Source organism: Enhydra lutris, unplaced genomic scaffold (genome assembly GCF_002288905.1).
Source record: "Enhydra lutris kenyoni isolate GAN:26980312 unplaced genomic scaffold, ASM228890v2 scaffoldscaffold68, whole genome shotgun sequence".
Taxonomy (NCBI): domain Eukaryota; kingdom Metazoa; phylum Chordata; class Mammalia; order Carnivora; family Mustelidae; genus Enhydra; species Enhydra lutris.
Genome location: NW_019154152.1, coordinates 14,417,419 through 14,433,356, shown reverse-complemented (window position 1 = coordinate 14,433,356; position 15,938 = coordinate 14,417,419). Strand labels below are relative to the sequence as shown.

Genomic DNA, 15,938 nt, shown 5'->3' with positions numbered 1-15,938 from the left:
TATTCTGAGGATTAAAGACTTTAAAGCATCTATCATTTTATCATTTGAAAAGTACTGCAGTATTAGCTATGACCCTAATTATTATTATCCTCTTAATGTTTCTATATTTATTCCAGCAAGAATGCCACTGTCCAAAGCACTCTTGGGAGTTGCCTATAAAACTATACAGTCTCTGAATTATCTTCAATAATGGCAAATCTCTATCTTTGCTGGAGGACTTGATATTTTAGGAATCATCAAAAGTAACCTAGGCCAAGTTTTTGTGAATTAGATGGGCCATCAGGCTGGGTAACGACCTCTGAAGTGAAAAATAAATAGTGATGATATAATAAAGCAATTTTTTTAAATGTTAGCTCCAGAAATAATAGGTAATAGACCCATGCTCAGTTAAGGTCATCTTTGTAGTCAAAGGATCATGATAATGATAATGTTAGTATTAAGAGTTATTTTAGAGGTCTTTTAAAATATTTTATTTATTTATTTGACAGAGATCACAAGTAAGCAGAGAGGCAGGCAGAGAGAGAGAGAGGAGGAAGCAGGCTCCCTACTGAGCAGAGAGTCCGATATGGGGCTCGATCCCAGGACCTTGGGATCATGACCTGAGCCGAAGGCAGAGGCTTTAACCCATTGAGCCACCCAGGTGCCCCTTTAGAGGTCTTTTAAATCAATGCTCTCATTTTCAGTATGAAAATGAAACCCCAATTAGTGTAAGTGACTTGCTCAAAATCTCAGTCAGGATACACCAGTCAGAAAGCCGAGACAAAGCCCAAGATTCTTAACGTCTGGTTCACTTCTTCTTCCTCTACACCACCCTACCTTGTTGGCCTCTTGGTCACATCTGCATGCTGCTTATACTCATACAAATGGTCTTATTGCTGGTACCAGAAAGTAAAAACGTTGCTCCCAGAAACTGAAAGGTTATCATAGAACCCCCCCCAATGCCAATACATGTGACTAACTTTGCTCATTTTTGGATTTTAGTATAATGTTTCAGAACTGGCTTAACAAATTTCTCCATTTGGCCCGCTATCTGAAGAAAATGAGCAAATACAGAACTCCTTCTAGATTGGCAGCTCTGTTGCAGTTTTAACTGGACACAAATCAAAGTTACTGCAGTGTCTCCAAAGACATGTTTCTACCAGCATATTACTACTTATAACTCTTAAAGTCTGTTCCAAAAAAATAAACGAGCACAACTCTCCTTTTTCCTCCCTCTTCATCCCATTGGATCTCTAGTTTATTACCAGTCTCACACACTCACAAACGCCTCTCCTCACAAGTCTTTTAGTCACTGATAAGCAAAAACCAATTTGAAATAGGATGAGACTTTACAGCCTCATAGTCTTTAGACTATGTATTCATCAGGCCTCCTGAGTTCTACAGAGTATGCATGGATGTATGTCTGCATATATGTATGTATACAGATATATATGTATACTGAATATGTGTGTACAGAATTATATAAGGACACTTTGAATATGTGTGTACAGAATTATATAAGGACATTTTGCTACAGTAAAAAGATATTCAACTGGAAACCTAAAGATCTGGTTCAAACTCTGTTTTACCAATTTAAGAGCTGTGATTTAGAGGATATTCTATAACCTCTCTAAGCATCTCTAAGCTCTGAGTTCTCTATAGAAAGGGATGACATCCTATTAATCTTTTAAATCCCCATCCTACTGTGTTTGGCCCATAGTAGGCCTTCCATAAATTTGTTTCAGTTCAAATTTGATTGGGAACAAAGGGAAACAGAGAAAACAACACAGAAATAGAAAGATAAGGCCCACGTCTTCCACAAGAGAGGAGTGCAAAGTCATAATATATTTGTTTTTACCCTAAAGTCACTAAAATGTTCTACAGGACATCAAAATTCTTAGACACAGCCTAACTTATTCTACTTCTGGCCAAGACAGAGTAATACAGATGGTATCTACCCTCCCAACTGAAACAACTAGAAAAACCTAAGAAAACATATGAAACAATGGTTCTCAAAACACTGGCTGTCAGGCAAGAAAAGACAGTAAAACCTGAGAATAAGGAAACACATGAGGTGAGCCCTATGACTTCTCCAGCCTTACTGTCTGGAGAAAGTTTCCAGGCTGACACAAAAGGAGAGGGATCCCAACAGAGTAAGGTCATCTCCCTGAATTGAAAAGATAAGCTGGGACTCCAGAGAAACCACAAGTGCTAGAGTTCTCAGCACATAGTACTAGAGAAGAGAAAGCTGCACACAGAAAACTCCAGAGATCTGGAGAGGATCACATTCAAGTTTTCAGTTGTGTACTGATCAGTGAATCATTGGAGGAAACTACCCAAAGCCAGAGGAAAAAAACATTCAAAAGGACTAGAAGAAAAAATAAGCAGAGATTGCACAGGGCCAAGAATAATGACTGTTCCCCACAGACAGAGTATGGCCCATAACCCATGGGCCATACACAAAGTATTGAGGAGAGTTTTGTTTTGGGAGTACATAAAATCAACCCTAGACTAAATGACATTCTAATCCAGCCTTACAAAGCTTAAAAAGCAAGATGTCAAGGATTGAAATTTTTTCAAGTAATATAACTGTATCTCAGAATAAATCTCGAGAATATTTATAGAACCAAAACATACCCAACAAACAATAAGGCAAAATTAACAATGCCTGGCATCCAAACAAAAATTACCACACATGCAAAGCAGGAAACTGAATATAAAATGAATGGCAAAATCAATCAATCAATATGATTCTAGGAAGGCAGTGGTGATGAGGATGGATAGAAAAGAAGGAGAAAAGAAAGAGAGGGAGGGAAAGGGAGAGGAAAGAAGAGAAAGAGATCAATCAATCAAAACTGACCCAGAATTAATAGAGATGATACAATTAGTACAGGACCAGTAAAACAGTTATTACAACTATAATTCATATGTTCAAAAGCTAGAGAAAAGATTGGACATGTAAAATAGAGACCTGGAAAATTTTTTAAGGACCCAAGTAGAACTTTTAGAGATGAAAACTACAATAATTGAAATGAAAAAAAAAATTCTTGATGAACAGATTAGATAATACAGAAGAAAAGATTAGTACCTGAAGATATACTAAATGTCTATGGATATTTGGATAGGAAATATTCAAAATGAGAAAAAAATAATATGAAAACAAAAACAGAAACAAACAAAACATCAGACAACCTCACCAGGCTCAATATACATGTAACTGTAGTCCAAGAAGGAGAAAATAGTGGAGGAAGACACAGAATTTTTTTGTGTGAAAAATTAATGGCTGGGGGGCGCCTGGGTGGCTCAGTGGGTTAAAGCCTCTGCCTTCAGCTCAGGTCATGATCCCAGGGTCCTGGGATCGAGCCCCGCATCGGGCTCTCTGCTCAGCAGGGAGCCTGCTTCCTCCTCTCTCTCTGCCTGCCTCTCTGCCTACTTGTGATCTCTGTCTGTCAAGTCAATAAATAAAAATCTTTAAAAAAAAAATTAATGGCTGAAAAGTTTCCAAATTTGATGAAAACTACAAATCCAGATCCAAAACTCCACAAAAATCCTAAGGATAAAAAGGACAAGGAAAACTATACCAAGATACATCATTATCAAATTGCTTATAGAAATAATAAAGAGGAACTCTTAAAAGCAGCCTGAGAAAAAGCCATATTACACAAAAGAGAACAAACACAATGTAACCCAGAAGACATGGAGTAACATCTTTAAAGAAATAAAAAACAAAACAAAACAAAAAATACCAAGCAAAGAAAAACACCTTAAACTAGATTTCCATACTCAGCTAAACTATCCTACAAAAACTAATATAACCTAAGATGGTTTTAGACATACAAAAGGTGAAAGTGTTCAATTATCAGCAGATATACACCATAAGAAGTTCAAAAGCAAATACTTTAGGCATAAGGAAAATGATACTAGATACAGAAAAAATGAAGAGCCTCAGAAATGTAACTGTTTGGGTAAAAATAAACACTGCTATTATTTTAAATTTCTGTAGAAGATAATCAACTGTTTAAAGCAAAAAGAACAATATATTGTAGGGTTGGTAACATGGAGAAGTAAAACATGTGATAAGAATAGCAAAAAGCTGGTAAGAGAAAAATGTGCACTGATGTGAAGTCCTTATACCATATGTGAAATGGTATGCTATTACTTTAAGATGGACATTATAAACCCTAAAGCAACCATTAAAATGACAAAACAAAAAATTAAAAGTTAATAGAGCCAAGAAAGGAAATAAAATCTAAAATTATGCAGATAAAGAGGAAAGGGGAACAAAGAACAAATGCAACAAACTGAGTACAGAGAGCAAGATAGATTTAAGCTCAGCAATAAGTTATTAATGTAAATTAAAAGTAGTCCAAACACCCCAATTAAAAGGTAGCACTGTCATATTTCTTTAAAAAAAAAAAGCAAGGGGGCGCCTGTGTGGCTTGGTCTGTTGAGCGTCTGCCTTCAGCTCAGGTCATGATCCCAGGGTCCTGGGATTGAGCATTGCATCAGGCTCCCTGCTCAGCAGGAAGGCTGCTTCCCCCTCTCCCACTCCCCCTGCTTGTGTCCCCTCTCTCACTGTGTCTCTCTCTCTCTCTCTGTCAAATAAATAAATAAATAAAACCTTAAAAAAAAAAAAGATGTAGTCAAAGAGTGAGGTTAATATGGTTAAATGAAAACAGAAGCCAACTTGAAAACATTCCCATAAGCCAAACCTGAAATAATGTGAGTATCAAAATAAATTACTATAGTAACAGAGGCACTGGGTGGCTCAGTCGGTTGAACATAACTGTATCTCAGAATAAATCTCAACAATATTTATAGAACCAAAACATACCCAACAAACAATAAGACAAAATTAACAATGCCTGGCATCCAATCAAAAATTACCACACATGCAAAGATTTTGGCTCAGGTCATGATCTCAGGGTCGTGGGATCAAGTACTGTGTAGGGGTATGTGCTCAAAGCAGAGTCTGCAGATTCTCTCTCTCCTTCTCTCCCTTTGTCCCTCCCCTCACTCTCAATAAATAAATAAAATCTTTTAAAATGATTAATTAATTAACTAATTATATTAACAGATTATAATCCATTGGATCACACAGGAATCCGTGAGTCCACTCTGATAAATACATGAGGAAGAGACAACAATTTCTCTTTATAGTAGGATGTTAACTGATGAATACAGAAGACATGATGGAATCAGAAAATAACCAGCATCATATTAATAATTAATTCTGCCAAGAAACATCAATGTATGTTAAAACTGAGGGATGAAATTTAATGAGAAATGAAATATTTACATACCTAACCCCCCCCCCATACAAGATATTTATAGACTGCCAAGTCAAAAAGGGAACTTCATAGGAGAAACTTGGCAGACACCACTCTGAGCAAGTGTTCACAGTTAGCATCACAAGTAATGAGGTAAATGAAAATTGTATACCACTTGACGGGATGCAACATCACTTCTATAACATTCCATCAAAAAATAAATAACATGATGGGACGCCTGGGTGGCTCAGTTGGTTGGGCAGCTGCCTTCGGCTCAGGTCATGATCCCAGCGTCCTGGGATCGAGTCCCACATCGGGCTCCTTGCTCATCAGGGAGCCTGCTTCTTCCTCTGCCTGTGCCTGCCATTCTGTCTGCCTGTGCTTGCTCTCTCTCCCTCTCTCTCTCTGACAAATAAATAAATAAAATCTTTAAAAAAATAAATAAATAAATAAATAAATAAATAAATAAATAACATGAATCTCTTCAGTGAGGCAACACCAGACAAATCAAAACTGGGAATATTACAAAGTAATATTACAAAGTAAATGGCTAAAATCTCTTAAAATGCCAAGGTCATGAAAGTCAAGGAAAGACAGAGGAACTGGTTCAGACTGGCAGAGAATAGACATGGCCATTAAATGCAAGGTATGGTCCTGGATGGAATCCTTTTCTTACAAAAGATATTGAGACAGTTGGACAAACTTGAATGGGGTATGTGAGTTATATGGTAATAATGTGTCAGTGTTAACTTATTTTGATGGTCAAACTATGGTTATAAAGAATGTTATCATTTGTAGAAAATACATTCTCATTTGGATCATCTTCCTAATTTACTCTCAAATGGGTGAGGGAAGGAGAAGCTCTTTACTTCTACAATGGTTCTATAAATTTGAAAATATTCTGAAGGAAAAAGACATAAAAGTCTCAAAATATAAAAGGAGTATGGGGAGAAAGTAGCAGTATCCCAATCTCTTCCACAAGGCAGCCTGTCTAAACGCTTATTCTGTGGAGACAAAGGTCAATCCAGTGACAGATACAGCGTTTAACGACGTATTCATGACAAACACACCAAAGGAAAAAAAAATGCCCTTTTTGCCAACTGATATATTTCACAATATGGTCAACAGCTGCTTTACAGCAATAATCCATATGGTAGCAGTTTTGTAGGGACTGAGCTTTCAGTAACTAACAAAGTTATTTCCATTGTTATCAGAAATACACTACACAGAATAACTACACAGTCCTGCTGACTTTGCAGAAGACCCCTCATGCAAATTAACTTTCCAGATATTATCATATGCTTATCATTTTTAATTGTCAAAAACAATTTTTTAACATGACCATTTTGGGTAGGAATACATATATATCTTCAATGCATTACTCACTTTCCGAGTTTCTGAAAATGTATACCATGAAAAGAATGATACATTTTTTTTGAAGATCAAGGATCATTATGAACATCATGCAAGATCCTGAGGCCTACAGAAGTGACTGCACTGTATCGTATAGTCCTCTGTCAGAATACTTTAAAAGATTACTGTCAGCTTTTAAATTTTTTTCTGCCTTTCCTCTCTCTATAAGGGTTTCACATGATATTTCTCAGGACAATGTGTCTGCTAGCAGCATCACTAAATTACAGCATTTACTCAACTATGGACCTGAAGACTAAGTCATCATAATTGGTAGAATGGCACACAAAACAAAGTAAGCAGTTTCTGAATGAGGCCTATGGAGTCTTCCCCTGCATGAAATATAGACCTTTGTAGGGATGAGATGTTTTTGCAGTTTAGTAGGTTTTTATGCTCACTTTTTTTTTTTTTTTTTTTAAATAGGCTCCATGCCCAGCATGGAGCCCAACACAGGGCCTGACCTCATGACTTTGAGATCAAGATCTGAGCTGAGATCATGAGTCAGGCACTTAACAGACTGAGCCACCCAGGCGCCCCTTTTTATGCTTACTTTTAGATTATTGCTAGCTGTTAGAAATTGATACTACCAAATAAATGAGACACTATTTTAATTTTCAAGCAAGATACTACAGTCTTCTCAGAAAGTGTGTTGGAATTCATATATCCAATCATAGGAAATACGACTTTGTGTTTAAAAAAGGGGGAGGGGAAAAAAAGTCCATCCACTAGACCCCAACTCTTGGGAAATTCTTCTGGTATTAAGACACAATATAAAATTATAGTCCTTTGCTATGAGACCAGTCACACTTGGTCTATAGTAATATTATGAAGGGTATTTCTTTGTGGCTCAAATTTCAGTTATCCTATAGACAAGTTAAGAGTTAATCATAGTAACTGGCAAAATGTATTTTCTTTTAAACCTGATAATGTAAGAATAAGATAAGTAAGATAAGTAATAAAACATAGAGGTAGAGGGAGGGAAGAAAGGTGGCATATACTGTGAATGTGTGAAAGTCCTCATCTTTCATTGTCCAAAGCCAAGAGTCACTATCTAAAGTTTATTCATCAAGTAACAGAAACAAAGCATATTATTTCAAGTCTTCACAGTAACCATCACAGAGGAAAAAGAAATGTTAAAGGTAGTTAGTGCTAAGGAGTGAGACTGGGGCAGCGTTGGGTAAGGTAGAAAAAGAACTTTTATTTTAGACTTGGGTAAAAAAAAAAACCATTTAATTTTTTAAAAGTCATGGAAGAAAGGGTGGTAGAGAAAGAAAAGGGAAGAAAAAAATCATTTCCTCCAGGAAGTTTCCCATGACCACCCTGGAGTGTACCCAGAGAAGCAAGCATGGCACACTATTGGAGCATTTATTACAAGGTACTGAGTTTCTGTGCCTAGCTGTCTGAACAACCCAAATATTAAAATCTTGAAGGCTGCGAAAATATCTTACTTACCTTTTTTTATTAAAGATTTTATTTATTTATTTGACAGAGAGAGACACAGCGAGAGGAAACACAAGCAGGAGGAGTGGGAGAAAGAGTAGCAGGCCTCTTGCAGAGCAGGGAGCCCAACGCAGGGCTCGATCCCAGGACTCTGGGATCATGACCTGAGCTGAAGACAGACACTTAATGACTGAGCCACCCAGACACCCCTCTTACCTACTTTTGTATTGTCAGCACATAACTAGTACAGTAACTAGGAGAAGAATAATAAACAGCCGTTGAATGAATGATCAACATATAAAAGACAGTCGCAGTGAATAAAACCGATAATACAAATTCTTCATTTGGAAAAAGCATTAAAAAAAGGAAAACAAAATCCCCCAAATCATAAAATGAACACCAACATTTATAGTTGTGTCATGGTAACTGGATCTCACCAAAAAATTCATTTTGAAAAGAAACTTTTGATGAATTCCCAGGAAAGGTTTAAAGAAACTTAAAAGGCAAAACAAACAAAGAAAAAATACCCAACACCTTGCCTTTTCCATTTGCTTTCTACCAGAGGCCCCTTTTCGCCATCTCCTAGGAGTAGTCTAAACTCAGTATCAAATATGGGCTGCCTTGCAGATGCCAGCACATACATGCTGGTTCAGAATATTTTTCAGAGGGTGAATTTATTTATGTATAAACAATGTTTCAAGTCTATTCAAGTGGCTCCACAGAGTAATTCCACATAACAACTTTTTTCTACCATCAGAATCTACTTATATTAAAAAGAAAACCATAGTTAAAAACAAGCACTTAGAAGTCATGGTTTCCAAGGCTACAGGGAACAGCTTAATGTTTGAAGCATCAAGACAGGAATGCCTAGCACATTTTGAATAAGTATATTTTTTCTCTGAGCAATGACAAAACTTTCTTTTTCTCTGTGCTCTATAAAAAGGTTTTATAATAATAGTTTATCATAAAAGTAATCACCAAGTTAGACATTCATTTTTAGCCCTAAAAACACAACATTTGAAGTTAGCTATTTCATCAGTTTTGCTGTTCAAGTCCGAAATCTGAAGAAGTGTTAGGATTAGCATTTTGATCCTTTGATCACTCACACACACACCCCCAAAAAACCACGATGCAATTGTGAGGCAGTCTAGAAAGTTTAAAAAGACTTTTATAAAGCATGTAAATTGTACTGAAGTAATATATTCTGTTAAAAACAGCAGAGAGCTGAAGAGGCCTCAAGCTTCTGGAGGGTGCCAGAAAGTGTTGTACAGCCTTGGACAAGTTTTAAGTCTCAATCTCCTTCTTTGTCTATTGTGCCGGGTTGTTGAAGAGATTAAATAGGATAATAAAATATGTATAACACCTAGCACCATATTTGTGTGGAATGGGCATTCAAAAAAGAAAAAAAGGAGCTAGCATTAAAGAGATAAGAAGGCATCTGTATAAAAAAATAATAATGAGGAAAAAAAAGATCATAATGCAAGGTTAATTAAAATAAGAGTCTGGCCACAGAATGCTTGTTAAGTGCAGTAAGGGTACAGGAAATGAAGTGAGGTCCAAGAAGGCTTCCTAGAGCAGAAGAATGTGATCTACGTCTGGAAGAATGTATTTAACATGTTAGGCAAGCATTCCCTACCTGTTGGAATACTGTTACCCAGTGTCTGTTCCTTATACTGCATGACAAACTCCCACTCATTCTTTATTAATTCAACACCTACCATGTGCTAGGGAATAGACTAAGCACCAGAGGCTATAATAGTGGGCAAGATACACCAGATTCCCTGTTCCCACAAAAGGTTACAATCCACTGGAAGAAATAGTAATTAAATAGGCAATTACAAATTACCATGTAAAGTTTTAAAACAGAACACAGCAAGGTGCAGGGGCCCTGGCTGGCTCAGTTGGTATGGCAAGTGACTCTTGATCTCAGGGTCATGAGTTCAAGCCCTATGTTGGGCATGGAACCCACTTAAAACACAAACACAAACACACACACAAACACACACACACACACACACACACACACACAGTACACTGTGTGGCTCACAACAAGATGGCGAGGTGAAGCTTCCTCTCTCCTCTACCAACATACTTCCAAAAATGAAGATACCACTGTGAATGCTAAGGCCAAGATTTAGATTTAGGGTTAGAAGGAGGCACCCTTAGGCTTAAACTACCTGCTGTCACCTAGCCTTCTTCCAGACAGCCACCTGACTGTACCTTTCCTTTAAGTTCCTGCTCATAAAGCAGCACTCTGATTTTCAGTTTGCTACTGTTTTTTGTGCAGCACTCCCACTGGAACTGATAGAGAGGAATGACTGACCGAGTAGCGTAAGACCCTCCTAATAGATTCTCAATAAAGGTTTGTTGCTAGTGACATTTTATCTCAAATTATTGACCAGTATTCTTTTCTTAGATTACTAGATTACTAAACCCTGTATCTAATTCATCCCCAAATTCTCAGTTTATCACACAGCATGCTCCCATGGTTTATATTCTAATTTCTTGACTGTTGGTTTCTATACACATCCTCACAATTATATAGTCACACCTGTTTGATCACCAAGACTGTCAGAAAACCCATAAACCTAATCTACTAACAATAAAAACATCAGACATTTCAACAGAAGGACTTTCTACAAAGCACCTGACCAGCGATCCTTTAAACTGTCAAGGTCATCAACAAGAGAAGTCTGAGAAACTCCAACAGTGAAGAGGAGCCCCAGCATCATGGCAACTTAAGGTAATACGGTATCCTGACATGAGATCTTGGAAGAGCACATCTGAAGAAAGTATAAAACCCTAGTTAAGATATTAATAGTGGTTCACTAATCATAACAAATGTACCACTGTGAGAGAATAGAAAATATATATATTCATCTTTGCCCCCAGTTCCTGGCACAGAGCTCCTAAGACCCGTGTAATTTTTTTTTTTTTAAGATTGTATTTATTTACTTATTTGACAGAGAGAGAGCACAAGCAGGGGGAGCAGGAGAGGGAGAAGCAGACTCCCCCTCTGAGCAGGGAGCCCAACATGGGGCTCAATCCCAGGACCCCTGGATCATGACCTGAGCCGAAAGCAGACACTTGACCAACTGAGCCACCCGGGTACCCTGACCCTTGTAATTTCCTAAATCATAAAAAAACTAGGAGCACTCCAGTTCCTAACACACAGTTCCTAAATTCCTTGAACTTCTGGGATGTAGCAGTCTTTGTTTAAATGAGACAATCTTGGTGGCTCCTGACTACGGGCTAATCATTGGAAAGACCAAGCCACGATTAGAAGCTTGGAATTTTCAGCCCTGTCTCCCATTCAACAGAGAGGGGAAAGAGGCTGGGAATGAAGTTATAACTGATCACGCCTATGTGATGAAGATTCCATAAAAATCCCAGTAACATGAGATCTGGGGAGCTTCTGGGTTGCTGAACACATAAAGGTGCTGGGAAAGAGGCACAGGAGAGTACCTGGAAGCTTCAAAGCCCTTCCCACCTACCTTGCTTTATACATCTATTCCATCTGAAAGTTCATCTGTATCTTTTATCATATCCTTTTATAATAAACTAGTAAATAATAAGTAAACTGTTTTCTTGAGTTCTGTGAACTACTCTAACAAACTGATCAAACCTGAAGAGGGGGTTAGAAACGTCTGATTTATAGCTGACTGGTCAATTGTGCAGGTGACACCTGGGACTTGAGACTGGCATCTGAAGTGGGATGGAAGCAGTCTTGGAGGACTGAGCCCCTAACCTGTGGGATCTGATGCCATCTTCAAATAGCATCAGAATTGAGCTGAACTGGAGGACGTTCAGAAGGTGTTGCAGAATTGCTTGGAGTGTGGAAACCCCACACACATCTGGTGTCAGAAGTGTTGTGAGTGAGGCAGTGCTGTGAAGGAGAAACAGGAGGATGACTGAGTTTTTCCTACTCGGTCTTACTAATGAAAGACCTTGAGCAGGGGAAACTGGGTACAGGAGAAATGGGAACTCTACTAGTTTGCCATGTTTCTGAAAAACACTTTGTAACAATAACATAATATATTAAAAAAAATAAAAACCAAATAAAGAACAGCTAACATCAGACTCAGGATGTTTTAACACCATTGTAAAAAGCCAATACCTCAAACACTAGTAGAAATTGGTCAACAAAACCTGAAAAAATAGTCTTATTTAAACAAAGAATATATTTTCAAAAAAATTCTGCCAGATTGTAATCGGGGCTAACAAAAACACAACCTACAAGATCAACAAACCTGTTTTTGCCACTGACTCCTTTCCCAGGAGATTTAGTTGACAAGATGCTCTTTTAAAATATCAACTTAATCTTCCCCCACACACTTTTGAACTGATGTCATAGTTCCAGCTTGCAGATCTTAAAAACTGAGCAAAGTGGGCTACCTCAAATTCTAAGACTGAGAAACAGCAGGACATCTGGAAATATGTTCTGTGCCAAGTATGCCACAGTAGGAATAGGTAGAGGAGCCCACTTGGGCTCCTCCTCTTCAGAAGCTAAACAACGACTTACACCATTTTTTTGACACCAAAGATTGACCAATATTCATTATTCGTTATCTTTTCATAACATACACATATCCACACATATCCAAAATCTAAGTTCCATGAAAGCAATCACTACTTCTCTACTTTTTCGTACCCAAAGGGCCTCACATGTGAAATTCTGTAGAATGGTAAACTGCCTGCAGATTAAAATGGAAATAACCGGTTTAATTATAGACATTTTTAAACTGAGGTGAAATCCACATAATATACAACTTACCATTTAAAATGCACAATTCAGTGGCACTTAGTGCATTCTCACAATGTTGTGCAATCACCACATAATCACAGACTCTTATCTTAGAGATAACTGAATTCAACTGTCATTCTCCTGCCCCCTCCGCCAACAGCTGAAAAATACCAATTCCCCTCCTCCTTGTTGGTTTTCTCCTTGTATCATTCTACGATTAAATCAGTTTGCAGTGGTGAAGACAGAAGGCAAACATCTACTTCTGGGATAGGGAGTTTGCCTTTTCCTCCAAAGGAACACTTTCACTGGTGCCCGCCTCTATTGCTAAGAAGTACCTTCTTATTTTCAGTCAATATCTGCCTTCTTTTGGCTCCCACTGGACTCACACGATGCCCCCTCCAGTATTTATAAGCTATGACTATCAGGACAATTATTTTAAGCCTCAGTTTCCTAATCTGTAAAAATGAGGATAATAATACCTACTGTTACAGGGCTGTTGTGAGAAATAAATAAGATTATGTATGGCCTGAGTGGGGCTCAAGTGTTTTCTCCTACAACCAGCACAACACTTGGCTTAGGGATGAAGTAGATGCCTTCCCTGCAACTCATGGTTGCCTTCCAGATCACTGCCCTCCCTGTGCTCTGAAAACCCTCACACATACTGATTATGCTACTTTCCACCTTCCCCTCTCGCTGCTGCTATCTATATAACCCTCCCATTCCCGTTCAGCGACAGGATTTTAGCACCTAACTCACCGCCTCCTGCTCCACCACTGCTCCTGCCGCTCTTCTTGATGACTTCCACATTCGGGTAGAAGATCATCCAATACTCAACCTCTCAGATTCTTGACCTCCACCCAGTCAAGCCACTTATTCTTTACTTTAAATCACAATTAATAACTTCAGCAGCTTTAAAAACCTCAACTTCAAGCAGCCCAACCTCTTACCATCACTGTCCGTATTTCCAGATCCCTTCTCTCCAACAATTCATCCTCACCATCCGAACTTCTAATCCACTGATCTTAGCACTTTTTCATTGACCGTCATTTCCTGCATGTCCTCACTTCTCCTCTTATCCAGCTTACACATCACTGTCAATCACTCTTATGGCTCATTCTTCTTCCCCTTGAACTCACTTGGCAAAACCCTATTTCTGGTTAAATTTAAGCCATAGTCTTCTCCACCTTTGTACACAAGTAGCGGAATAAAGCTAAAGAAATCACACTCAAGCATGCTGAATGGTCTCCCTTAAATTCATAACCAAGGTGTGCTCTCTGGTCCAGAAGCATCAGGTTCACCTGGAAGAGTTACAAATGCAAATCCATCCCAGACCTGGTGAATCAGGAACTCTGGGGGTGGGGCACAGCAATTAGTGTTATACCCATCCCTCCGCCTGATTCCCAGGCAGGCTAAAGTTTGACAACTGAGGCCTAACTAATTCACTCTCTCATTCTCCAAAATGCCTATCTTAAACCCTTCTCTTTTCTTTTCAAACCTTATACATTCCTTCCACCTTCCCGACACCTGGCTGATGATCTACTGAAAAATGGAATCAGAGGACAACTTATTCATTCTCCCATCAGCAAATTTACCAAGTGATTCTATATCTGTAACCAAAAACTCTGCCTTTCCCTGAGGCACAGTCCTTCTTCCTAAGGCCAAACATCCACTTGTACACTGAATTCCATTGTCCTTCACTTATCAGAAGTTTTTGAACCTGCTATCGCCGCTCCTTCTCATGCATCCACAAATTTTCCTTCAGCCCATGAATATACTGCCTCCTATCTCAAAATAAAAACCACTTCCTTGGATCCCTTATTTCCCTCCAGCTTTGGTACCATTTCTCTGCTCCTCTGTAGAGAAAAACTTCGCAAGAGTAGTGTGTACTTCTTGTCTTCATTTCCTCACTTCCATTCTCTCCTTCACCTATTCCTACCACACCATCAAAATACTCATATAAGTCACCAATGAGCTCCAATTTGCTAAAGTCGGCATTTAATTCTCAGCCCTCATTTTACCAAACCAATCAACAAGCACCTGTTTCAGCTGAGCACAACCCTGAACAGGCTTGATTTACTTTGGCTCAGGGACACCATGTTCTAGACTTCCCCCATCTCATTGGCTGCCCATTCTCTGCTCTATCCTCTTCTTCCTAAATGCTGAAGAACCTTGAGCAAAATCCAGAAGGTAGAAGCCATTCTTCCAGCTATAGCAACAGGCTCTCTCCAGTATGAGTGTTCTCATATAGGTGTCTGGTGGGTATGGGATGCCTATGTTACCAGCAGCAGTTTGTTGGGACCAGAGGTTTGGTGGGTTGACCTTGAAGCCTTGTGGTAGTGTGCCTCTGAACCCTGGCAGCAGCTTCCCAACTTCTATTCCTCCAGCCCCCTAAACACACAATTCTCTGTTTTAAATCTCTTTCTGACTGGGGCACCTGGGTGGCTCAGTCAGCTAGGCATCCAATCTTGATTTTGGCTCAGGTCACAATCTCAGGATCATGAGAGCCAGCTCCACATCAGGCTCCATGCTGGGCATGGAGCCTGCTTGAGATTCTCTCTCTCCCTCTCCCTCTGCCTCTCCCATGCCTGCTAGTGCATTCTCTATCTCCCAAAAAATAAAAAAATGATATAAAAGAGCAAACCAAAAAAATAAAATAAAATAAAATAAAATCTCTGATGATATCTAGAGTGGTTGATATTTTCTACCCTGAACTTGACTGATAGAATTCCCAAATTCACATCTCTGGCACCAACTGACCCCGAAATCAAAACTGCATATCCACCTGCCTCTCAGCACCTTCCCCTTCATAACTAATACCTATCTCAAAACCCATATGCCCCAAATACATTCTCGATTCCCCATTACCCCCTTCTTCTCCTCCCAGGAATCTCACAGCATTTATTTTCAGAAATACCACTACAATTCACCCAGTTGCTCAGATTAATTATCCTTAACCCCAATTTCCCTCATACGCCCACACCAAATCCATTAGCAAGTGTGGTTAGCTCTAACTGCAAATATGTCCAGAATTCTACCACTTTTCTTAATTAACCTCAACTGCTACCAGATCAGCCTCAGTCACTCCCATCTCTTAC

At 38.8% G+C, this 15,938-nt stretch overlaps 1 protein-coding gene across 1 annotated transcript in view; it reads right to left on the bottom strand.

Moving 5' to 3' along the window:
- Positions 1-15,938, bottom strand: part of LOC111159380 (UV radiation resistance associated) — a 324,480-nt gene that overhangs the window by 202,957 nt on the left and 105,585 nt on the right. The window lies entirely within an intron of this gene.